This window comes from Nannospalax galili, unplaced genomic scaffold (genome assembly GCF_000622305.1).
Source record: "Nannospalax galili isolate Female #2095 unplaced genomic scaffold, S.galili_v1.0 scaffold762, whole genome shotgun sequence".
NCBI classification, from domain to species: domain Eukaryota; kingdom Metazoa; phylum Chordata; class Mammalia; order Rodentia; family Spalacidae; genus Nannospalax; species Nannospalax galili.
In genome coordinates, this window is record NW_008350126.1 from 3,240,869 (window position 1) to 3,265,273 (window position 24,405).

General features: G+C 44.3%; 1 pseudogene; it reads left to right on the forward strand.

Annotated features, from left to right (window-relative positions):
* Positions 1 to 2,126: 2,126 nt before the first annotated feature.
* On the forward strand, positions 2,127 to 10,682 carry LOC115072742 (annotated as a pseudogene).
* The last annotated feature ends 13,723 nt before the right edge of the window (positions 10,683 to 24,405 follow it).

Here is a 24,405-nt window from a genome sequence, read left to right on the forward strand (position 1 = left end):
GAGGGGGAGAAACCCCTCCGCTGCCTCTGGCGCTTTCATGTGTGTATATACATCTCCATGCACACATATACATACACACACACACACACACACACACACACACACACACACACGCACATACACAGAGGAATGATATAGTTCAACAATACCCAGGCTGATAGAAGGACTCTCAAAAGTGACAATACGACTTATGCTTTCACTCTGGGTTGATTAATAACTGAGAGTGCTTCTGTGCCCTCTCAAAGGGGTCCCAGTTTGAATATCACATCCAATGGCCGTGGCACTAACAGGCAGGCTTCTGGGTCATATGGCTGGGTAGACCAAGAAGGGCCTGAAGAACACTTTTCATCGCATCCGTAGGTCTGTGATGGTTCCTGCCATCTCAGCCATCAGTTCACTCTTAGGACGAGAAGGCTTCAGATCGCAAAGCATCTCTATCCATAGAGGCGGGCAGGGAGCTCGGTGAAGGAGGTGCTGCTGAGTAACTGTCCACAGCACAGATGAGCTCACCCGCTTCTCGAACAATCCTGGGGACGTTATCTTCCCATTTCCCACCGAGAAAAGGCACCAAGTAGATAGGTGGGAATTCAAATGAACTTCTGGCCATGCCACACTTCCCGTGAGGACAGGGAACTGGCAAGCCAGTGTCCTAGAGACTTAGGGGAAGGTGAAAATGGTTAGCAGACCCATCTTCTGCCATCTGTCCTGCACCTTAAGGCAAGGGATGCTACTGTCGCTTGCTTGTTCCTAACCCAGAGAGTCTCCACAGGCCCAGTGTGGGTGAGGAAGCCTGTGGCTTCCCTCACGGTATTTGCCTTGAGCAGGCCAGGGTCAGTCCTTGGAGATCCATCCACCCTTCTAGCCGTAGTACATTTTCCTTCGAGCCTTATTTTAGTTTTGCTTGTTTATGCCCACTGGCAATACTGAGTTGCAGGCTGGCATAGGACCCTGACCGGGGTTTACAGGAGCCCCCAAGCCCCTAGGTCCTCACCATCAGTTTCTTCTTGGTGTCCTGAAGTCCCTATTGTCTTCACCTTCCTTTATGGTGCTTGCCTCATGTAATTTCCTCACACATTCCATTCAAAAGTGTCACTTACAGATACCAGGTGGAATAGGGTGGAATGGACGCACTGCATCTTGCCCGGAACCAGAAACTGCATCCTTTCATTTTTGCCAATAAAATCCTAACTCTGTTTCATGTGCGCTTTGAACCCAAGGGTGTCCTGGTTTGGGCTGATGTTTAAGCCCTTTACTAGTTATCATGAGATTCAACACCATCTGATAGAGCTCATAGTTCCTGCCAATGCATCCATGTTCATTATTCTAACCTCAGGTAAATCATAAACCCCATGTTGGAGTATGTGAGCTGTCTTCTCTGTCCTTACAGAGCTTACAGGTTTGCTAGGGACATTGAAACCACAGCCTCCTCCAACTGGGAGTCTCATTAGAGTTGTTATTTTTTGAGACAATGTCTTGCTATGTAGCATAGGGTGGCCTCAAACTTGGCATTCTGCTGCCTCTGCCTCCCAAGCACGGGAGTGTTTAACAGTTTAACATGTATTTGGGCAGAAGAGAAGTCCTGGGCAGAGCTTCTGTCTTATGAATCTTTATTCACCCTAGCAGTCTGCCTGCAGATTTGCATCAGCAGCTCAAAAAGCAATCATTTCAAAGTTTCTGGCTCACTGTTCTTTGAATTCTGCTCTTCCGGGTATGCTTTGGTACCCTGGATGGTTTCCCGTGTTCTCCATCTAGCCATGCCCTTGAGGAAGCTCTGGTCAGTGCTGTTTCTTCCATCGTGGTTCTTCCAGATGTGTTTCAGCAGCGTAACACAGATGTTGTCTTGTTTAGCTCAGAACCTATCTGCATACCTAGTCTCCCCATCCTTTGAACTGGCTCTGCCAGTCTGGGGGTTTTGAAGTCCACCAATGACTAAGTGTAGAGAAGAGGAAGTTTACGCATAGGCAGGGAAAACTCTTCATGTAGTCACCCACGAGCTGGCTATGGCCTGAGAGTCAGCTTTCCTTCCTCCATCTCCTACATTGTTATGCTCTGGAAAATGGCATCCATGCTGAGCCCTACTCTAAGAATGCAAAGTGCATACACAGACCATAGAAGCCTGTGGAGGTATGGCTCATGGGAAAAGCTTCCCAAACTTTCATGCCATCAGTGATGGCCCTTCAGGCAGTGGGAGCACATTCAGGGTCAAGGGTGAGGAGGAAAGAGAGGTAGGTTGGCCCTGAGGTGTGCAGCACAGTAAAGAGGATTAGTGTGTATTTGGTATTCCAGGAGGAGAAGTCAGAGGATGAGGTGGCACACACCTGTAATCTTCTGAAGAAAAGAAGGAAGAAGGGGAGAGGGAGGAGGAGAGGGGAGGAGGGGAGGAAAAGGGAGGAGGAAAAGGGAGGAGGAGGAAGAGGAGGGAGAGGAGGGGAAGGAGAGGGGAGGATGTCCTTTGATGCACCCTTCACTACCATGGCCCCTGTGGACAACACTAACTCCTCTACTTTGGTTTGGATTCAGCTTGTCCCTCAAAGGTCATGTTCTGGAAGCCTGGTCTCCAATATGACACTGACAAGATGTCAGGTCTCATGGGAGGGTCTCAGTCATCAGGACCACCATTCTCAAGTGAGTAGGCAGCTCTCAGTGAGTTGCTGTAAAAAAAAAAAGCAGGACTGGACTCTCTGCTCTCTGGCTTCCTGTATCTTTATCTTTCTTCCACATGCCCCTGCCATCCTGACATCCTCTGCCACAAGACCCTGCCAGGCACCCCAGACGTGGAGCCTCCCTTGGGCTTTCAGCCTTCAAAACTGTAAACTAAATAAAGTACTTTTCTTTTTAAAGTAACCAGTGTCAAATATTTTGTTATAGCAACAGAAAATGGGCTAATATACAATCTAAGAATACCTTTTTTCTATAAAATTAGGACATTAATGTTAAGATGTGAATGGCATAAAATATATAAATTTGGTATGGAGAAGTAACAATTAAAGAGGCTACATTCAGGCATATGAAATATTCCTAGAGTGGGAGAACCCGTAGCCCCTAACAGTAGCGCTTAAGCTCAAAGCTATAGCCTTCAGACTGAAGTCTAAAGGGCTGTGTTTGTACATCAGAAAAGCAATGGAGGATCAGAAAGACACTGGAAGGAGGAAGTGGACAGATGCACAGATGGGGGCTGTGGGCTGGAACATTTTCTGTCCAGATCGCTGAGCTGACCTTAATGTTGGTGTATAGATGGTCCACGTTGGACCAAAAGGTTCATTGCAGATCTATAGATGGTTCATGCTGGACCAAAAGGTTCATTGTGGATCTATAGATGGTCCATGCAGGGCCAAAAGATTCATTGCAAATTTTTCATTCAATGATAAGTTTTAGTTGGGTAGCTTGTGCTTTGAGAAACCCTTGCTGTGCACACACACACACACACACACACATGCAGAGGCATGCACATATGAACACACATACACAAACATGCACACATGCATGTACATATGTGCACACCCAAATACAAATGTGCGTACATATGCATGCACACATACACAAATATGCACACATATGTGCATGCCTGTGCATGCACAAACACATGCACAAATATGCATAAGAGCATATATGTATGTGCACACACAAGCACAAACATGCACACATACATGCAAAATATGCACACATATGTACACATGTGTATGCACAAATGTGCATGCACAAAACACACAAGAGCATATACATATGTGCACATGCAAATATGCACAGACATACACACACAGACACATGCACTACAGAAAACGAGAAGCAGCAGCTCTTGCCATTCCTGAGGTCTCCTTCTACAATCCGCTCATATTTGTGTTTCAGCTGATGAGGAGATGATCCATGCTCTGTGTGTGCAGTGTGTGTGTGGCTTATTTATAACCATTGGGGGAATTCCTGATTTGTTATTTGCAGGCATGTATGATCCTGGTAGCGATGCTGAAGTGATGTAATCTTCTCTGCTTAATTTCCCCAGCGTGCTTATAATTATTGATTTACCAAATGAAAGAATTCTCATTTCGGCAGCAGTCATTACCTCAGCAAATCCTGCCTTGGCTCGGCACCTAAACAGAGGAACGCCGCAAACCTCCGCTATCTTCTGTGCTGTCCAAGCCCTCTGGCTTCTGGGAGCCAGGGTCCCTGCTCCTGGGAACTGCCCCCAAGGAACTGCTGGGCTTGCTTATAGCCTCTGGCCTTGCCTATAGCCTTAAGGGCCTACAATTGACTGTGTAGCACATGGTCTACTTGTCTACATTTTTCTGCAGTATTTTAATTAATCTCTAATTTTTCCTTAGACCTTCACATCTCAGTGTTTGAAGTAAGGCAGTGAGATCCCTAGGCACAGGATATGCCTATTGCTCCTGACTGCACAGTGGCTGCATCCTTGTCTGCTGACAGTTCTCCACTAGCACCCAGTCCACCTGCCTCACCGTTACCCGTGAGCCTTTCTGCAACGGGCTTTGTCCCAAGCCTGTGGGGCTACATATCTTATTGCATCCCTGCTGAGGCTGCTTAGCCTCTTAGAGTCTGCTGCTCTCTCCCAGGCAGAGGGCACAGTGCTGGTGCTCATCGCAGAGTGAGGCACTGGCCTCTGAGCACCTTCCTCTAGGCTGTGTCACCTCCTCTCCAGGAGCAGTCCTTCGATTCTTTCTCTCTGTCCAGCATCTATCCAGGTATGTGATGTTGGGGATGGAACCCAAGACTTCATTCATGCTAAGCAAATACTCCACCAGCCTGCTCTAAACTTTTTATGGCTTTACTTATTGTGTACCTGGATGGAATATTGTTCTTTCACATGCAGGAAATGGAGGGTGACCACAGAGCATCTGAATCCCTCCGCTACTGTTGGTTCCTGAGTATTGTGTTCTGTCCTTAGAAAATGGCTCTCGTTCTTTTGAGGCATGACATTAGCTTTTAGTGGAGGCAGGAGGCATTTCATAGGGTGAGTGAAATCTTGGAAATTTATCAAAAGGGCAGGAGGGATAAACGTGACACTAGGGCTTTATCAATTATTCTTAGACTATGACAGAATGGACCTGTGGGTGGAACAGTGCATGGTCATCACTGCATACTCTGCCCGAAGGACAACATCGTTGGAGGGAGCCACGCCCCAGAGATGCATGTGGTCACTGTATGCAGACTCACTGCAACTGGGACCAGGTACTTCTGGCCATCACATGCCTGTTCATTACATGCTAAGGTACTGAGTCTACCTCAGCCATACCTTCACTTGCCTCTCAACACCCATGAAGCTAGGGACCAGTGGTCAGAAGTCAGCTCACAGACCCGTGGTCCCTCCTTCCTTCCTTGCAACTGAAAATTGCCAGTGTACAGGAAGACAACCGCCACTTCTTTCCACCTTCCACTATTTTCAGAAGAATCTAACTTGCATCCACAGTCTGAGCAGTGAGGTTGTTTGGGAAGTTTAGTGTTCAGATTTTTACCTTCTCTACTGTAGGGACTCACATACAAGGGAACATAGATACATGTTAACGAACCACAGAGATTGTGGCACCCAGGTGCTCACTTTGCAGCTCTCACCTGCCTCGGGTCGCTCCCTACCATTATTGGGATCTTCGGTTCCCTCTGAGTCCAGCTCCTGCCATCCTGCTTACAGATCAGCCAACACTTACTTAGTAGAATTTCTGTAGTGGGTGAGAATAACAAAGTCTTTGACAGCTCCCTCTTCCAGTGGTAGGAGCTGCTTCCCTTCCTTGAATCTGGACTATTCCATGGCTGTCTTGACCCTGAAGTATACAGAATATGAAGTTGTGCCAATGCCAGATCCATTACTTAGTCTCCAACAGTCCTGACCTGCCATGTCTGACTACCTTGTTAGTGAGAATACACAGAAAGTCTGAGAGTCTATGGAGCATGGAGGATCCCAGTTCAGCCCAGCTATCCCAAGCAAAGCACCAGCCTGTGGTGGAGACCTTGAGTTCTCCAGCTCTGAGGAGCCTAGTGATTGACACAAGGAGCAAAGGAGCTATCCAATTTAATCCTACTTGAATTCTTGGTGCAGAAAATAGTGAAATATAATAAAATGCTTGCTGCTTTAAGCCAGTAGGTTTGGGACAGTTTGTTGTACAGTAGACATCCTCCTTACCTTTCAGCATCTTCTCCGTCTCAACTCTAACTCCACCCCTTCTGGCAGTCCTGTCCTTGTGTGCTTCTACACAGAACGGTAGGCTTCCCTCTCCTGCTTTCCTTATACTCACTCCCAGTGACAGGATCTAGAATCACCTTGTAGGTGAACGTCTAAGCATATTTGTGAGGGAGTTTCTAGGTTGGGTTAACTGAGGTGGGAAGGCTCACCCTAAATATAGTGATGCTATTCCATGGACTGGGGTCCTGGGTCAAATCAAAAGAGAAAGCGAGCGGAGCACCAGCTCGGTGCATGCCAGGTGAGCAGCTGCCTCCTGCTCCTGCAGCCATGACTTCCTTTCCAGGGTGGACTGTACCCTCAAATTGTGAGTCAAATAAATCTTTCCTTCTTTAAGTTGCTCTCGTCATGTATTTGGCTCTAGTAAGGAGAAAAGTAACCATTACACTCCCTTATAGCACGTAACTCTTGATGGCTCTTCTAGTTTATCAGCTGACCCTGGATGGATTTACTTCTTTTTTTTTTTTTTTTCCTGTTTAGATCACATGATCCACCGTATCAACACCATCTTGTTTGTTTTTTGTGTCAATCAGCTCTAGAGTTGTCCTACATTTCCAATGCAGAGATAAAAATCACCACAAGCTTTGGTTTGAGGTTTCCTAAGATTCCCAGTGTGGCATTTAAAAGAGCATAGCCGGGGGTGCTGGCGCACGCCTTTGATCCCAGCACTTGGGAGGCAGAGGCAGGCGGATCTCTGTGAGTTCAAGGCCAGCCTGCTCTACATAGTGAGTTCCAGGACAGCTGGGGCTACAGGGAGACTCTATCTCAAAAATAAAATAAAATATTAAAAACTAAATAAAAGATAGCATAGACCTATTTCACTAAGCAGGAATAAAGTTGTCAGGTAAGGGAAAGGATACAAACAGAGTTCTAGTTAGCAGCTGCCACTCAGAGAACTGGGGAACCAAATGAAAGACGTTGGCTTTATTAAAACTTGAACACTCAGAGCCATGTAGGTCCAAGATGTCAATATGCAAGGAATGGTCAGTGCCCAGCCGGTGTTGGCCATTATGGACTAGGATGTGGCAAAGGGCTGTTTGGGGAATGTTGGAAATGGGAATATACTCCTTCTAGCAGGTGGATGAAGAGGCTGAGCATTGCTCTTCTTTTCTGATCCAGATACCCCTTTAATCCCTTTTACTGGTAGCATATAAGGTAGTCTGCAGTTTTACCCTAACACCATACTCCTGAATGAAAAAGTAGACTTGAAGCTGTGAGCCAAGCCTAACAGAAAGCAAAAACAGGTTTAGCAAAGAACTTGCAGTCAAGCTTTATCTTTGAATCAAAGATGGAGGATTCTAAAATTGTTTTAATCAAATTAGATGAATTTAACCCATTTATAATTATTAGGATAACTCTTTTTCTTTAAATATTTTATTTATTATTTTTATTTTATGTGTATGAGCGTATTGCCTGCATGTATGTGAGTGCACCCGTGTCGTGCAATGCCGTGGAGGTCAGAAGAGGGCTTCGATTTTCCCCGGAACTGGAGTTCAGGACAATTCATAGCTACCATGTTGGTGCTGGGAATCGAACCCAGGTCCTCTGCAAGAGCAGTCAGTGCTCTTAACTGCTGAGCCGACTCTCCAGCCCCCAGGATAAGTCTTATAGGTGGCCTATTTTATGTTTTCTGTTCATTTTTGGTTATTTTATTTTTGTCTTTCACTTTCATATGCCAAAAGACATTTCCTTTTTTTAAAAAAAATTATTTTTCAACGACTTGTAAATTAGATAGTTAACTTCTACTAAACTCTTGTCTATAAATTAAAATATTAAAGACAAGTATTTCTTGAAACTATTTCATTTTGTGTGTATGTATATACATGTGTGTGTGCCTGTTTGTCTATTTCATTTTCAATGACAAGAATAAAATTGAGTGAGAAGGCAGTTCCCAGAAAAGAGAAGAGAGTGCTGTTTTCAAGAATTTTGCTAATGCACTCTGGAGGGAGTTTTATTCTAGGCTGGAAGCTATGTGCTGAGCCTTCTCATTGTGATACCTAAGAGCCTGATGTCTAGATGCCAGGTCCTATTCTGTCCACCCAAGGCTGAGCCTGCTGGGATCTCTGCCAGGATCTCTGCCCTGTCATGCCCTACCCACCCAGAGCACCCAACAGGACATCCCACTCCTTGGTAATGATGCAGGAGTTAGTTCTCCATAGTCAGTCAGGAAGAGACCCATGGTAAAACTACAAGCTGCCCACATAACCTTCTCAAAGAAAGCAGAGTTTAACTAACAGCCAGCAACACCTGCCAAGGTTGGCATCTGACAATAGCAGCCAGAGCTGGCAGGTGACAGATGAGCCAAGGTCAGTAACTGACATAGCAAGTCAAAGATGGAGACGGGGAGGGGCTTCAGTGTGTCACCACCCTCCTGAGTGAGTGAGCACCTTGTGATCATTCCCCGGGTTGGGCCAGAGGAGCATGCATGGTGGAGGATGTGAGCTGTGCATTGGCTCAGCCCATGATAAGCCCAAAGAACTGATCTATCTCGATACAAATCACCTCAGTCTCTGTCCAGATTCCGCCATAAGTCCTATAAAAAGCCCCTAGACAAACAGCTCAGCTGTTTCTCCCTCTCTTCGAAGTTTCTCTCACTTTCTCTCATTTCCCATGAATTTTCCTTAATAAATATGCTTTGTTTCACACACTCCTCCTTTGTTTGCATGTTATTTCTCATCAGTGGAGCCATTCGAGTTTCTGCCTTTGCCCCAAGAAAAGTGTTTTGAATAGATTTTCTCTACGGTGTGTGCATGAAGGCGTTCAGGAGCTACAGAGTAGCAGAAGCGCCCCACCGTCCTGCCGCTTTCATCCAAGTCACGTTGACCTCGCCAGGCTGTCTTTTTTCTGTACAACTGTAACTTACCCGTGTCAGTTATAGCAGGGGTGGACTTCCTAGGAATGAAAATAGTCAGTGAGCTGCAGGATGGATGCCCCGAGCCTTTTTCATGCAAACAAAGTTTTTGGTGCAAGCTCTCCTGTACTGTGTTCTTTGGATATGTGAAACTGACCATTTCAAAATGGTTTCCCTCCTGGTGAACTTCCCCTTGAAGGGACAAGGAGCTGCTCTACTAAGACTTTGACTCCTTAATTTGGTCTCCTGAATGTTATGATAAGCCATTTGTGTGCAGGGGGTGGTGGGGGTGATATGTGCACACGTGTGTGCACAGAAGCCAGAGGAGGATGTTGGGCGTACTGCTCTATCATGCCCTAGTCTCTTGAGACAAGGTCTGTCACTGAACCTGGAGCCCTCCTGTTTCTGCTCCCCAACAGCACTGGGGTTACAGATGCATATGGCCATGCATGGCTTTTTATATGGGTTCTAGAGATTTGAACTCAGGTCCTCAGGTCTGTGCTGTAAGTTCTCTTACCTACTGAGCCATCTCCCAAGCCCTGGAACTATTTTTTAAAGAAAAGGTTTTTTTTTTGATACCTACCTTACCCCAATTAGCATCAGTTATGATAGGATAGTGGAAGAAATTCTTTATGCTTATGAACTCCTAGGAATTCCCCAGCCAAAAGATTCTACCACTGAGTTGTTGAAAGCTAGATGAATTCTTTGAGAACTTGAAGCATCCATGTGTACTTTGGAGACCGTTGGTGACTTTGCTCTCCAGCAGCTGAGTAGCTGAAGTCAGTCCAAAATAAGTTCCCCAGAAATAGCCTGAGGACCTACGCATCGTTGTCACCAAAGTTGCCTACAGAATGCAGCTTCTGTAAATTACAAATCTGGTTCTGAGACTGGGGATCCTGATGGTTGCTGTTTGGCTGGTTGCTGTCTAGGTGGTTGGTGTTTGGCTTTAGCCCTGGCTGGCCATGGACTTTGGCACCCTGATGGAGAAGATTCTGTGTCTGAGGGGCGTGACTTGGATGTTTGGAGGGTTCTTCCTCTGGCCTGGTAACTAGACTCCTGGGGAAGCTGTCCAGTCCAGCACTCTCCTGTACGCCTCACTAGACTTGTCAAAGATCAGGTGATTCTGAAAGTGGACTCCAGAGACTTAGAAGTGGTCAGTGGACTGACCGGTCCTCCAGTGCCTCACCCTCCCACGTGCTTGGTTTACAGGAACAAGTTGTTCAACATTTTTGTCCATCCTTTCTTAGTAGGTAACTGTAATATAGCAGATGACACTGGACTCAGGAAAGAGGATGTTTAGAGCTGCATTTCCTTCTCATACAATGTGTTTTCAGATGAGTTCATAGGTAACACACTCAGGACTTTGAGATAAGTTGCTACCTGCTATGTGAAAGTGAAACCATACAGGTGACAGGGAAGACATCATCTTACAGAGAAAGATCGTGACGTGTTAGAATGTCTAGACAAACTCTAAACCTTTTGTGTAACACTACCAGATAATTGCCAGATACCTCTTGCATGAAGAGGAGGATTGCTTGACCAAGGTACAGTACTTGGGCAGCAGCTAGAAAATTCACCAGTCAACTTCCAGTTCAAAGGCCTTTTGGTGATGCACTGTCCTCTGATGCACAGAGAGTGCCTCAGTAGCTTCTGTGAGACTTGAGTAGAGACAAGGAAAGCAAATAATAGCAACATTTAGCACGAACCATCCTGCTACAACCAAACAGAAGACAGGCTTGGCTGTGAGATGCTAACAGGAAAGCCAGGAGAAACATTAATAGCCATCAAGTGAGTGGAGAAAATGTGGTTCTACAGTGACAGTCACAAAAGACTACCACAAACAACAGACATCAAGGAAGAGATGCATTTTCCCATTATCTAGAATTTTACAAGACCTTGAGACTCATGCTTCTGCCTAGAGGAAGAGATAACGAGTATGAGCAGTCATAGACTGCATCTGTGTCAACCCGTGTGTTTTTAAATACAATAGTCTTTTGAAAATAAAACAAAGAAAAAATGTATCTAGAAAATGAGTACATTATAAAATGTGACAAAACTGAAAAAATCTTTTGCTGCTTGAGAATTTTATACTTGCATATAATGTGTTTTTAAAAATACTTTTATTGAATTTTTGAAAATTTCATACATTTTGATAGCATTTTTTATTAACTTTTATTTTATGCATGTGACTTTTGCCTGCATGTATATAAGCGTACCTGTGCATGCAATGTTCGAGGTCAGAAGAGGGCATCAGATCTCCTGGAACTGTAGTTAAGGATGGTTGTTAGCTGCCATATGGATACTGGGAACTGAACCCAGGTCCTCTGCAAGAGCAGCCAGTGCTTTTAACCACTGAACCTCTCTCCAGCCCCTATTTTGATAGTATTTAGATCCCTTCCTGTACCTGCACCTTCCTGTAAAACCCCTCCCAATTTCATGTACTCTACTATGTGGTGTGTATGTATATGTGCGTGTGTGCGCATGTGTTTTAAGGCCTACAGAGTTAAATTTGTGTCTCTAAATGCCCTTTGGTGTGGGTCTATCTATTGGAGCCTGGTCAACCTACCAAGAGTTTCGTCCTTAAATGAGACTGACTCTCCTCCTCCCAGCAGCCAATAGTTCCTCAGATAGGGTTGGGGTTTCTTACCGGCCTCCCCCACATCATGCTGGAATTTTGTCTGACTTCAGTTTGCATGGTACTTACATACTGTCACTATTGCTATGAGTTCATATGAGTAACTAACCAGATGTCTGGAAAACTGTTTCACTGAGGTCATCCCTCACCACTGGCTCTTACAATTTTCCCTTCCCCTCTTCTGTAATGATCCCTGAGTTTTGGGAAGCATAAGTTGACATAGGTGTCCTATTCAGGGATAAGTGGTCCACAGTCTCTGTGGGTCTCTGTGCCAATCACCATCTGTTGAATAAGAAAGCATCTCTGTTGACAGTCGAGAGATGCATCTATCATGGCAGGTCTGGAAATGCAAGGATCCTAACCTGTAATGTCTTTTGATCAAGTTCATCCCTATTCCCTCTCTTCCAATTTCTCTATCCTTCCACCACTTTCCCCTCCCAACTTAATGTACCCTTTTTAAAGTACCCATGAGTCCACTTAGTGCTGCCTATATGTGAATGGATACATCTACTAGAGCATGGGTATCCTCTCAGGGCTCTATCCATTTGCTTGAGAATTCCATAATTTTATTTTTCCTTACAGTTGCAGTATAGTTCACTGCATATACAAACCACATTTTCACTGTCCGTTCATCAATCACTAGATATCTAGGTTCTCTTCATTTCTTGGCTATTGTGGATAGGGCAGCAACGAACATGGATAAGAAAGTATCTCTGTAGTAGGATAGAGAGTCCTTTAGGATTATGGTCAGGAGTGGTATTACTGGATTAATATTTATGGCTTTGTGAGGAACCTCAATGCTGATTTCCACAGTGTTTGCACCAGTTTACACTCCCAGAAACATCCTCACATCCATACAGTATTTGTTGTCATTTGTTTTTATGATCTTAGCCATTCTCACTGGTGTATGATGAAATCTCAAAGCAGTTTTAATTTTCATTTCCTTGATAGCTAAAGATATTGAATACTTTAAAAATTGGCTATTTGTATTTCCTTTTTTTTTTTAAAGAACTCTGTTTAGTTCTATGCCCCAATTTTTAATTGGACTGCTTTCTTGGTATTTAGGTCTTTATATCATCTAGACACCAAAAATCTGTTAGGTGCATAGGTGGTAAAGATTCCTTTGAATGATGTTGTCCTTTGCTATACAGAAAATTTTGTTTCATGAGATTCCCTCTGTCAGTTGTTAGTCTTACAGTCTTTGCTCCTGGGATTCTGTTTAGAAAGTCCCTTCCTGTGCCTGTAAGTAGAACATGTTACCGACTTTCTTCTCTATCAGATTTGGGGTATCAGGTATTATGTTGAAGTTCTTAGTCAACGTGAAGTTGAGTTTTTCTGCAGGGTGAGACTTAAGGATCTAGTTTCATTCTTCTACATGTAGCTATCCACTTTGGCCAGCACCGTTTATTGAAGATGTCTTTTCTCAAATGTGTGTTTTTGGCCTCTTTGTCAAAAAATCAGGTGGTGTAGGAGCACAGGCTTATATCTAGGTCCTCAATTCTACTCCATTGATTGATTTATTTTTATTGGGAAATTGAGTCTGTTAATATTGAGAGTTACTATTCTATAATGTGCATTAATTCCTATCATTTTGTTGATTTTTGTGGTATTTTCTTAGACCTCTTGATTAACTGTCTTTGCGTTGTTTATTTATTGCCTGAGACCTTTTGGGCATGTTATCTTTTTGTTCAGATTGAAGCATTCTTCCCAGTATCCGCTGTAGAGCTGATTAGTAGTCAAAAATTCCTTTATATCTGTTTTTTAAAAATATTAAATTAATATTTTTTAATTTCTCCTTCAATTTTAATGGATAGGTTTGCTGGGTATAGTAGTATAGATTGACAGATATGGTCTTTCAGAACTTGGAATATATTTTTCCAGGTCCTTCTGACTTTAAAAGATTCTGTTGAATGGGCCTGCCTTTATGAGTGGCTTGGCCTTTCTCTCTTGCAGCTTTCAATACACTTCAGTTATTCTGTTTTTAACATTTTGGCTACACTATTTTGTTGGGAATTTCTTTTCTGATTCTAGTTGTTTTTCTTTGGCCTCTTGTACCTGGTTGGGGATCTCTTTCTCTAGGTTTGAGATATTCTATGATTTATTGAAAATATTCTCTCTGGCTTAAATATGGTATTCTCCTTTATTTATGCTCATAATCTGAAGGTTAGGTCTCTTCATGGTGTCCCAAACCTCTCCTGTGTTCTGTTCATACACTAAACTTTTTTCCGTTGGCCTTTGCAAAGAGATCCAGTTCCTCCTCCTTGTTTTCCAGTCCTGAGTTTTCGTTTTCCACATGGTCTATTCTGTTAGTGGGGCTCTCCACTGAGGCTTTATTTAACTTATTTCCAGCATGGAAGATCTCCCAAGGAATTCAGAAGAATTTTCTTCAAGGAATTCAGTTTAGTTTTTCTTTTTTATATAAAAATTATTTTTATTTTGTGTATATGAATGTTTTGCCTGCATGTATGTAAGTGTGCCATGTGTGTGCAAACCAACAGAGGCCAAAAGAGGGCATCAGATTCCCTGGAACTGGAATTGCAAAAGTTTTTTAGTTGCCATGTAGGTTGTGAGCACCAAACCTGGGTCCTCTGGAAGAACAGCCAGTGCTCTTAACTATTGAGCCTTCTCTCCGGCCCGTTTGGGCAAATAAACTCTTTACTGAATTCAATTTTTATATCTTGATTGACTTCCTTATTTTGTTTGTCTTCTTTGAGTTGTGTGACCACAGTTATAATGATTCTTCTGAATCCCTTGGGAGATCTTCCAACTCATTCTCATTGGGGCTCATTACTGTGGGATTAGTAATACACAAAGTGGACACGTCTTGGATTTTTGTGTTACTTCTGTTTCTTCACTGGGACCTGCGCATCTGAAGTAGTTTGTTAGTTATGACTGTCTTTTCTTTTGCTCAAGTTACCTCTCCTCTTTCAGGGTAGGCGTGTACAATGTTCAGGAGAGGATTAAGTTGTAATAGGACTGAGACCTTGTTTTCTTTTGTGGAACTTGCATTGAGGGCTGCAGTTTCTATCCCTAGCCCACTACTCTAATTAAGAGTCCATTACCATCTGTGCCAACAGACATTACCCAAGGGTCAGCCACTCTTGGTCTTCTCCTCTGCCCCCTTCTCATGTGGCTCTCCAAGTCTAATTACTCTACTTTGAGTAAATTCTGGTCAACTGAAGGTTGTGAATAGGAGATCTTGGGAATCTGGGTGTGTAGTCAAGAGGTCTGGTGGTGTGGGAAACTGGAGTCCCAGAGGAGCTGGGTGGGCCTGGTGGAAAGCAAAGGGGAGTCCTGTAGGAGCCTGGAAGATGGGAAGGAGACAATCTATCTGGTGACACAGGAGGGGGAAGTCCCAGAGGAGCTGGCCAGGCCTATGGTACAGGAAGGAGCAGGCCTTCCTGGAGGTGCTGGGGAAGAAAATTCCAACAGTGCTTGACAGGCCTTTGGGGTGGGAAGGAGCATGCCCACCTGTCATCATGTCATGTCAAAGAGGAGTCCTGTGGAACCTGGGTGTGGCTAGTGACACAGGGAAGGGAGTCCCTGAAAATATTTTAATAAAGTAAAACTGTGATTTGTATTTAAAAATTCAGTCTCATCATTATCAGGGTCAAGAATCAGTGTCTAGACAGGTCATAGGCCCTAGGGAAGAACCTACTACTATTATTCTGCTAAATGGAAATTGTGTTAAACTGACTCCTAAAGACATCATTATACCACAGATTTGTGCATCTCTCAAATCTCATCAGAGAAGCTCCTCTTAGTAGTAAATTAACGCAGAGATCCATAACTGGTCAAGATGCAGAGAATAAGAGACTGCAGAATGCTCAGCTCTGGAAGGAACCTCTACATCGCACTCACTCCTCTCAAGATTCAGGGATCATCATGGAAGAGGGAGCAGAAAGATTGTAAGAACCAGAGAAATTAGATGACTATAACGGAAGAGCATTTTCAGGCACAACAGGATAGTTGCACGTATGAACTCAGAGTGGTTGTGACAGCATACACAAGACCCGCACAAGGTCAAGTCAGACAAAAATCCCAGCATGGAGAGGGAGAAGGCACAGCCCTTAGCTGAGGCGCTATTGGCAATTGATAGATACTGGGAGAGGGAGTTAGTATTTTTCAAGAGTGTGACTCCTGGTAGGTCAAGAATATGTGGGCAGAATAAGTCAGACTGAATAGGTTAAAAAAATGGACACAAAGTTGGGTAGGGAAGGTGGGGTGGATATGGAAGGAGTTGGAGGTGGGGGATGAATGCCATCCGAATACAGTGTATGAAATTGTCAAAGAATTAATGCAAATTTTAAAAAATTCAGTGGATTTGGAAATTTAATCAACTCCCAAGACCAACAGCAAAAAGAAAGAAAATGTTAGAGAATCTAAAGACATGAGACAAATCAGTTCAGGAGGGCTTTCACAAGAAAAGAACAACAACAACTATATATATATATATATATATATATTTCTCATGTGTTTATATGAATAAATGTGTATAACTTCTCATGTGTATGTGTACACACACACACATACATTTCTCATGTGTATGTCTGTGTATGTATTCGTGAGTGGAGGCCCAAGGCTGATGTAGAGAGCTTTCCTCAGTTGCTCTCTGCTTTAGTCATTAAGGCAGGGTCTCTCAGTTGAACCCAGAGCCTGCTGATATAGCTGATCTAACTAGCCAACTTGCTCTGGAGATCCCCTGTCTCTGCCTTCAGAGGGTTGGAATTACAGGAGGGGCCACCATGCCCACTGGACATTTTATGTGGGTGCTGGGGATCCAAATTCCACTCCTCATGCTTGTGTGGTAAGCACTTTACTGAGTCAACTCTCCAGGAACCAGGAATTATTTTTTAAAAAGTGAAAGGGAATTCTCACGGTAAAATAAGGCCCATGTCTCAAGTTGCTGCCTAAGAAAAAATTCCACCTGGAATATGACCTTCCTACATTCATTCGCATCAAGAAAAGGGGAGTTTCTTAAAGCTCACAGGAAGCATTATGTGTGTGCATGTATATGTGTGTGCATGCACGTCTGTGTGCTAGTGTGTGTGGAGGTCACAGGACACCTTGGGTGTCATTCTCAGGAATGTTGCCTACCTCCTTTGAGACAAAGTCTCTCATTAGCTTGGAATTCACCAACTTGGCTATGCTGATGGCCAGTAAGCCCCAAAGATCCTCCTCAGCCTTCCCGGCACTAGGATTACAAGTGTCCCTTCAGGGTGACCTTGTTCCTGACCACAGCTGATCTGGGTGACCTGTCCCTTACCCAGTGAGATAACAAAAGGACCCTTCTCATTGGGATGGTTCCCCGAGTCTGTGCTTAAGTTTGACATACTGGCACAAATTGAGTAGCTCAGAACAGCTCCCATCTGTTATCTCAAAGTATCTGTGAGTCAGGAGCCTGGTCACTATCCTGTGGGTCCTCTGTGAGTGACTTTTGAATGACAGCCAAAGTGGTTTCTCATCAGGGCTCAATTGGGGAGATGTGTCCACTTTCCAGTGAGCACTCAAAAGCCAGCTCGTACCTTCCAACACTTCTAATTCACATACTATGCAGTGTACAAGTCCTTTAACGTGGAAAGCAGGCTCTGTGCTGGGTCTTCAGGCTGTTTGCAGGAAGGCTGCGCTCAGCTGTGAGGTATGGGAGAGGGGCTCTCGCTGCAGAGTGAGCACTCAGGGGTTCCCCAAGTGCCTCTAAACCATAAGGGCCAATGTTCAATGGTGAGCGGGAGGAGATTGAGGCTTTGTTTTCTGTCCTGATGCTGAGGAAAAGACAGGACGTCTGTGAGGTTCCCTAAGGAGAATGCCTTCTCAGCCAGTCCACTCAGCGGATCACTAAGGGTCCCCAAGGCGAAGCCCTTAGTGTCTGTGTGAGGGACGCAGGCTCACTGAGCTGCTTGAATGTGAATGTATTAATAAACAGATGGATAAATAATTCATAGGTAGACTTTTCTTGGACGTTATAAACAAAAATTGACAAGATACCTTAGGAAAATCAAATTTTTCTCATCTCATTTTAGTTTCCTTTAAAAAGAAAAGAAAGTTTTCAGAAAATACTGTGAAATGTCATATTATTCTTTTTGGAGTTTGTCTTGTAGGGAGCAGGTTGTTTTCACAATGTATTATGAATTTTAAAAGACTGTTAACTATTAGGTATAGTTATACCAATCTCTTTTTATGTCTCTAATAAAATAGCTTATAAATTAAGAAATAGCTTACCATTTTCATGTACATGTGTGTACACATATGTGAATAGGTGCACCTACCCATGTGTGCACATGTAGAGGCTAGAGGTCAATGTTAGGTGTCTTCTCCTTATTTGTTGAGACACAGTCTGTCACTGAACTTGGAGCTCATTGGCTACTTAGACTGCCTAGCTGGTGGGATCTCAGTCTCCCCCCCCCCCTCCCCGGCAAATACTTTATTCACCAAGTCACCACACCAGCTCCTGGTTTCCTTTAGGTTTTTAAAAAAATATTCTTAAATTTTTCATACATGTATACAATGAAATATGACCATATGTATCCCAATGTACATGCTTCATGTGTTTTTTTATATCCCACTGTTCCAGTTAGTGTTGCATGGGTGTAAGGCCATCCACTGGAGCATGGGATTCCTGCCGGTGGTCACATCCTCAAACATTAGTGATTCTTTCTCCCTCAGCAATTAGCAACTGCTGATAGTTCCTCAGTAAGAGGTGGGGCCTGGGAATCACCTACTCCATCTGGGCCAGGTCATTGGCTGTGCGGCTCTTCTTCAGGTAACCCCAGCTGCTGTGTGCTCAGCCTCCTGTTTCCTTTATGATCCTTTCTTTACATGTTGTTGTAGCTCCCTCTCCTCCTTCCTTCCCTTTCCATCCCTCCCCTCCCTTTTCTTCCCTTCTCTTCCTTCCCCTTCCCTTTTACCAGTCCCTCCCTCCCTTCTTCCCTCTCTTCTTTCCTTTCCTGTCTTTCCTTCATTCTTGGTCATTTTCCTACATTTTTCTTCAAGACCTTTATAAAGCACTTTTGGTGCTCAAACCCAGGTTTTATCTCACTGAACAGAGGGACTATTGAGCATTTTGCTTCACGTCCTCTGGACGCAGTTGCCAAACTATGAAGTTGCACAGGAGTTCCCTAATCTTTGTGCTCTGTTTTCTGTCACCCAGAGCCTCCATTTGGTAGGATTTCTTTGCCTCCAATAAGCCTGCCTAGCTTAGAGATTCTTATTCATACCTTTCTAGTTTGATATCCTGTGGTAAATTTTGTTTTTATGTTTGTGAAATGAGTATATACGAATATAACATAATTCAGTATAGCATTTTGTTATATGTTATGGCACACAACAAAACAGACAAAGGGTAAAACCGAGAGGGTATGCCTATGGCTATCAGGAAATAACCAGGCATGGTGTCTCTACTTGCTTGACTCTGTAGCTTCTTATGAGAGTGTAAAGCAGTCAGTTTGGGATCCTCTGACTCCGTGCTGGTGTTTGTGAACAAGTGCTCCTGGAAATCATGTGTCTCAACATCATTTGAACAGTCTTGTTTTAAAGTTTTTTGTGCAGTGGATGGTGGTTAAAGTGGAAACTCACAGCCGGTCAAAATGTGGAGAGTGTCAGTAGAGTGCTCGGCTACAAGTGAGGCATCTATATCATATCCCTTCCCACAAAGGCTTAGGGTCCACCTAGGAAGAGGGAGTGAAGAGATGGTGAGAGGCAGAGGTTGGGAAGACTGGAGGGAAACCGTGTCTACTGAAAGGACAGGACAGCTGCACTCGAGCTCACAGCAGCTGTGACAGCCTGCACAAGACCTGCACAAGATCAAGCCAGTCAGCATTCTAGCATGGATGGGGAAGGGGTTCATGAGCCTCTACCTCTAACTGAGGAGCCATGGACAGTTGATGGCTGCTGGGTTGGGAGAGTCAGTTTTCTTTAAAAAATTGACTCTGGTTGCTGGTAGGTGGCCCACACTCCAGTGAGTGACCCTACACCCAGGAGTATATGGAAGGTACAATTGGACTCAATGGATTTTCAAAAAAATATTTTATTATTTTTTATTTTTATGTGTATGAGTATATTGCCTACATGTATGTAAGTGTACTCATGCCATGTAATCCCCATGGAAGTCAGAAAAGCCTGTTGAATTTCCCCTGGAACTGGAGTTGCAGACCGTTGTTAGCCACTGTGTGGGTGCTAGGAATTGAACCCTGATTCCCTGCAAGATCATCCAGACCTCTTAACTACTGATCCATTGCTCTAGCCCCTTGATGGATTATTTTTTAAAAAGAAAAGAGGATACAAAGTTGGGGAACCGGGAGGCAGGGCTGGATCTGGGAGGAATTAGGGGGGAGGAGTTGGGGATGAAAATGATGAAAATGAATTGTATGAAATTCTCAATGAATTAATAAAAATATCACATTAAAAATTAGAGAAACCTAATGCATTTTCTATGCTACTTTTGCAATTTAATTCTCAAGTTTATGTTTATTTATTTTTTTTATTTTATTTTATGTGTATGTGTGGGTTGCCTGCATGTAGGTAAGTGCACCCATGTCGTGCAATGCCCGCGGAGGACAGAAGAGGCTGTTGGATCCCCTGGGACTGGCGTTTTGGACAGTTATTAGCTGCCATGTGGGTGCTGGGATTCGAAGCTGGGTCTTCTGCAAGAACAACCAGTGTTCTTAACCGCTGAGCCATCCCTCCAGCTCTGATGACTTTTTTTTAAAAGTGTTTTTAAAGATATTAGACAAACAAAAGCATCACCTCATTTTGAAAGATTGAACTTTAGCACAGCATTGGATAATGTTCTCCAGGAGACTGCACCGCTCACATGGCGAGCACACTTGTGATGTGTGTAAGAGAGGGAATGTCTTGAGGGGACTCCGGCTGTGGCTCAGATAAACCAGCCTTTGGATGTTATTAAACCTGAGGGACCACAGAGCATACTGAGTAGACCCACAGTCAACAAAAACAGTGACAAAGCAGTGTTCACTAAACTGGAAAAGAGCATCAAGAAAGAACTGGAGAAAGACCCCAGTCCAGCACTGTCTTCCCTGTCTGAACTGTGGGAGGGAATGAACTGGCAGGGGTCACCTAGCTGTTAGTACTGGGAGCTCCTAAGTGAGCAACCAGCTCTCATCCGTCTGCCAGAGCCAACCAGCGATTCCACCTTGATGAGTATCTGTGTGACACAGGTGTAGTCAGGGACCTTCTTGACCATAGCTATGCCATGTTAAAGTTTAGGCTGACTCTAGTCTCTGAAATTATCAGGCAGTTGGCCGAGGGTATGGGAACACACGTCAGTTGGACCCCAGTTGTCTTGGGAACAGGTCAGCATGTCCAGGAGTACACCTGCTAACTGCAGACTTATGGTTTCTGTAGGTTATGCTTGGCTTGCTTCTGCAAAATAATAATTGTTGCTTAATAGAATAGAAATTGCTAAGGGAACGCTCCAGCTTGAGAACTTAAAATTTTCACTCCTGGTTATGGTTTCTCTGTATAAAAACTTACCTTAGAGATGGCTCAGGGCTACACACTTGGGTTCCAACACCCTTGTGTAGTAGCCAATGGCTAGCAAAGACTTTCTTTTGGCAAAACTTTGTCTGAGTGGTCTTCTCTGGTGAAGCACCCCAAAACACAGGTAGCCAGTTCAGCACATGTAAAATAGATAACAGTTGGTATGTATCCCAGTGAAGCAAGGTGCATCACCCAGAGTGTACAGGGTTAATGGTAACTATGAATGAAACCTTCAGCCTGGATCACTATAGGTCTCTAATTTCATCACCCTGTCCACTGAAACAGGAGTGACTCTGAAGTTGCAGCTCATCAGGAAACCTTGAAACACCTTGGCAAGGAGCTTCACCCTCACGGGGGCTTCTCACAGCAGCAGCCCTGCTCCATGCCCTTCACCGAGGGTCTCATCAGCTGCAGCTTCTTGCTCAACAGCAGCACTGGGCACAGGAGTATCAAGAGAAGCACACTGTGAGACCACATCCTAGTCTCCTCCTCACATCCTCCCTTGGCAGCAGCCCCACCATCCTAGGACAGGCAGGTCAGTTCCTCTACCATGCAGTCCTGTTACTACCTGCCCCTTCCCAGACGTAGCATCCCCAAGCCCGTGTGTGGTGTTTGTGGCTGCAAGTGTAGGAGGGATCTTACTTGGTTCTCTGCTAGAAATACTGCTTAATGGAGACAAGGCCTTCTGACAGAGCAGGACTTCCGTGTCCTTTCTTTTTCTTTTTCTTTCTTTCTTTCTTTTTTTTTGTGTATGTGTGTGCATATGGAGGCCAGAGGTCAACCTTAGGTGTTGTTCCTTAGGACTGCACATCTCTTTTGTAAGATAGGGTCTCTCAATGAACCTGGAATTTGGTGATTCATCTAGACTGGTTGGTCAGCAAGCGAATGTCAGGAATCTACCTGTTTCCTCCCAGCACCCCAGGGCTGGGAGTATAGGCACACACCTCTGGGCCTGACTTTTACATCAATACTGGGGATAGCCTTGAGTTGCCATGCTTTTGTGGCAAGCATTTTACTGACTGACAAGCCATGTTTCCAGTTGGCTTTGTTCCTGTTCTTCCTTTCTTTTCTTACCCCCATCCTTCCCTTCAACTATGTTAAGATAAAGTTAGCTGCAGTGAATCACACTGATCTTAAGGACACAATTTGATGACTTGAAAAATGTGTAGGCCTGTGTACCTACCACCCAATGAAAATATAGAGCATTACTACCTTGCCTGGAAATTCCAGCCTTGTTGTCATTTACAGAAAATAAGATTTTCTGAACAGTTCTGACCCTTGGGTGGTTTACTGCCAAGCGGAGCAATAATGTGTAACGCTTTTCCTTCCATTGGCTTTGCTTTGCCAAATCTTATCAATGGCATCTGTATTTTGCTTATTAAGTAGCATCAGATGGTCACAGCTAAAGACAATGCCTGGGAAACACGTGGATGAATTATGTTTGGTTTAATTAACACAATGGATAAAGGCATCCAAAAATCTGTGACTGTATGAGAAAGAGACACAAAGCCACACAAAAGCCAGGGTTCTGGTCCCAGTAAGTGCTGATCCATTTCCAGGTGAGGAAGAATCTTCCACCTGACACCTCCTTGCCTGGCTCATATTTCTCACCTGCTCTGAGGAATGAGTTGGGTGATAGAGCTGTGGAAAGCATGAGAGACTTTCTGTTCCCCTTTCTCCCGACTTCTTCTCCCCAGCTGTCTCTCACCTTCTGCTGCTTCTCTTGGTTTTTGAGCTCCATTTCTGTCTTTTTCTACCTTCCTTTAAAAGAACACCTTTCCATCAAGTTCTGGTGAGTAATGAAGAGCAGATACCAGGCTAGTATCATCTGAGAGTCTATGGGACCGCTGGTCAACAGTTTCAAAAGAGGGAGTCCACCCCTGACATTGGGCTTTTTCTCTGATAGCCTATGGTGTCTAGTATGGGCAATGTCCCCTTGCTATAAGGTACCTTCTTTTAATCTCTTTTTTAAAATTTATTTGTATATACTTTAAGATGCTTCCATAGGGGCTCGAGAGATGGTTCAGCGGTTAAGAGCACTGGCTGCTCTTGCAGAGGACCCAGGTTTGGTTGGTCTCAGGACCCACATGGTGGTTACCAACTGTTCACAACGCTAGTTCCAGGAGATCCAACAGTATGGGTGCACTTACATATGGAAGAGAAGAGAAGATGCAGACTGGAGAAATGGCAAGAGCAAAAAGAGTGAAGGGAGAGATTCTGCTGAAGTGGGTGAAATGTGTGTGGTGTGTGTGCTGTTCATGTCTATGACCGTTATGGGCACAGGCACCATGATGGCCACTGTGATGGTTGGTTTTAATGGCAACTTGCCACAAACTAGAATCACCTGTGTAGGGAGCCGAACCTGAAGAACTGTCCAGATTGCCTTAATTGATATGGGAAGACCCGCCCCAAATGTGGGCGATGCCTTCGGCAAGCAGCCAGATGAAAAGGGGCGTGGCAGAAGGAAGAGGAACTCTTTCTGGTTTGGCCTTTCCTCTCCTTGTGAAGTTGATTTATCCTGTTGCTGCTGCTGATTCCTTTGTTGATATCAGAGGCAATGTTTTCAGGCCTTTATCATTGACTGAGGACCAACCGCTCTTCAGGAACGCTCTAGATTTTCTATGCCAGACTAGGAATGCTGAGGCACCCAGCCCTATGGACTGAGCAACTACCAGTCTCAGCCTCTCCAGTGTGAGGCAGCCCCTGTGGGACTCCTAGGGCTGCTGAGGCACCACCCAGCCTCAAGGACCCAGAAACTACCAGGTTCTCAGTCTCTCGAGTGTGATTTAGCTGTTGTTACAATTTTGAAATAAGCCAGTTAATAAATTCTTTTAATATACATTCAGTCTGTCAGTACAGCTCCTTTAGAGAACCCTGACTAATTACTACAGGCATGGGCATCATGATGGGCACAGACACCAGTCTGGCCGAGCAAGGTGCCAGCCAGCATGGAAAATCTGAAAACTTGTGCAGAGGCCAAAAATGTGAAGTCACTAACTGGTATAACTTCTGTCAAAATCAGTCTCTACATTTGAAAGCTTCTTAAAAATGGAAGCCCTAAGGGTGTCGACAGCCTGCCAGCCAGAACTTCCCACTTACGTTTGCAGATGACCAGGTAAGGAAGATCTGAGGGTGATGGCCTCGGTGTTTTGGTCAGCACTTTACACTGTGACTCAGGCAAGGTGGGGACTCTGATCCTAACATGCTATGACTTCCTGTTGTGACAAAAAGGTGTTTATT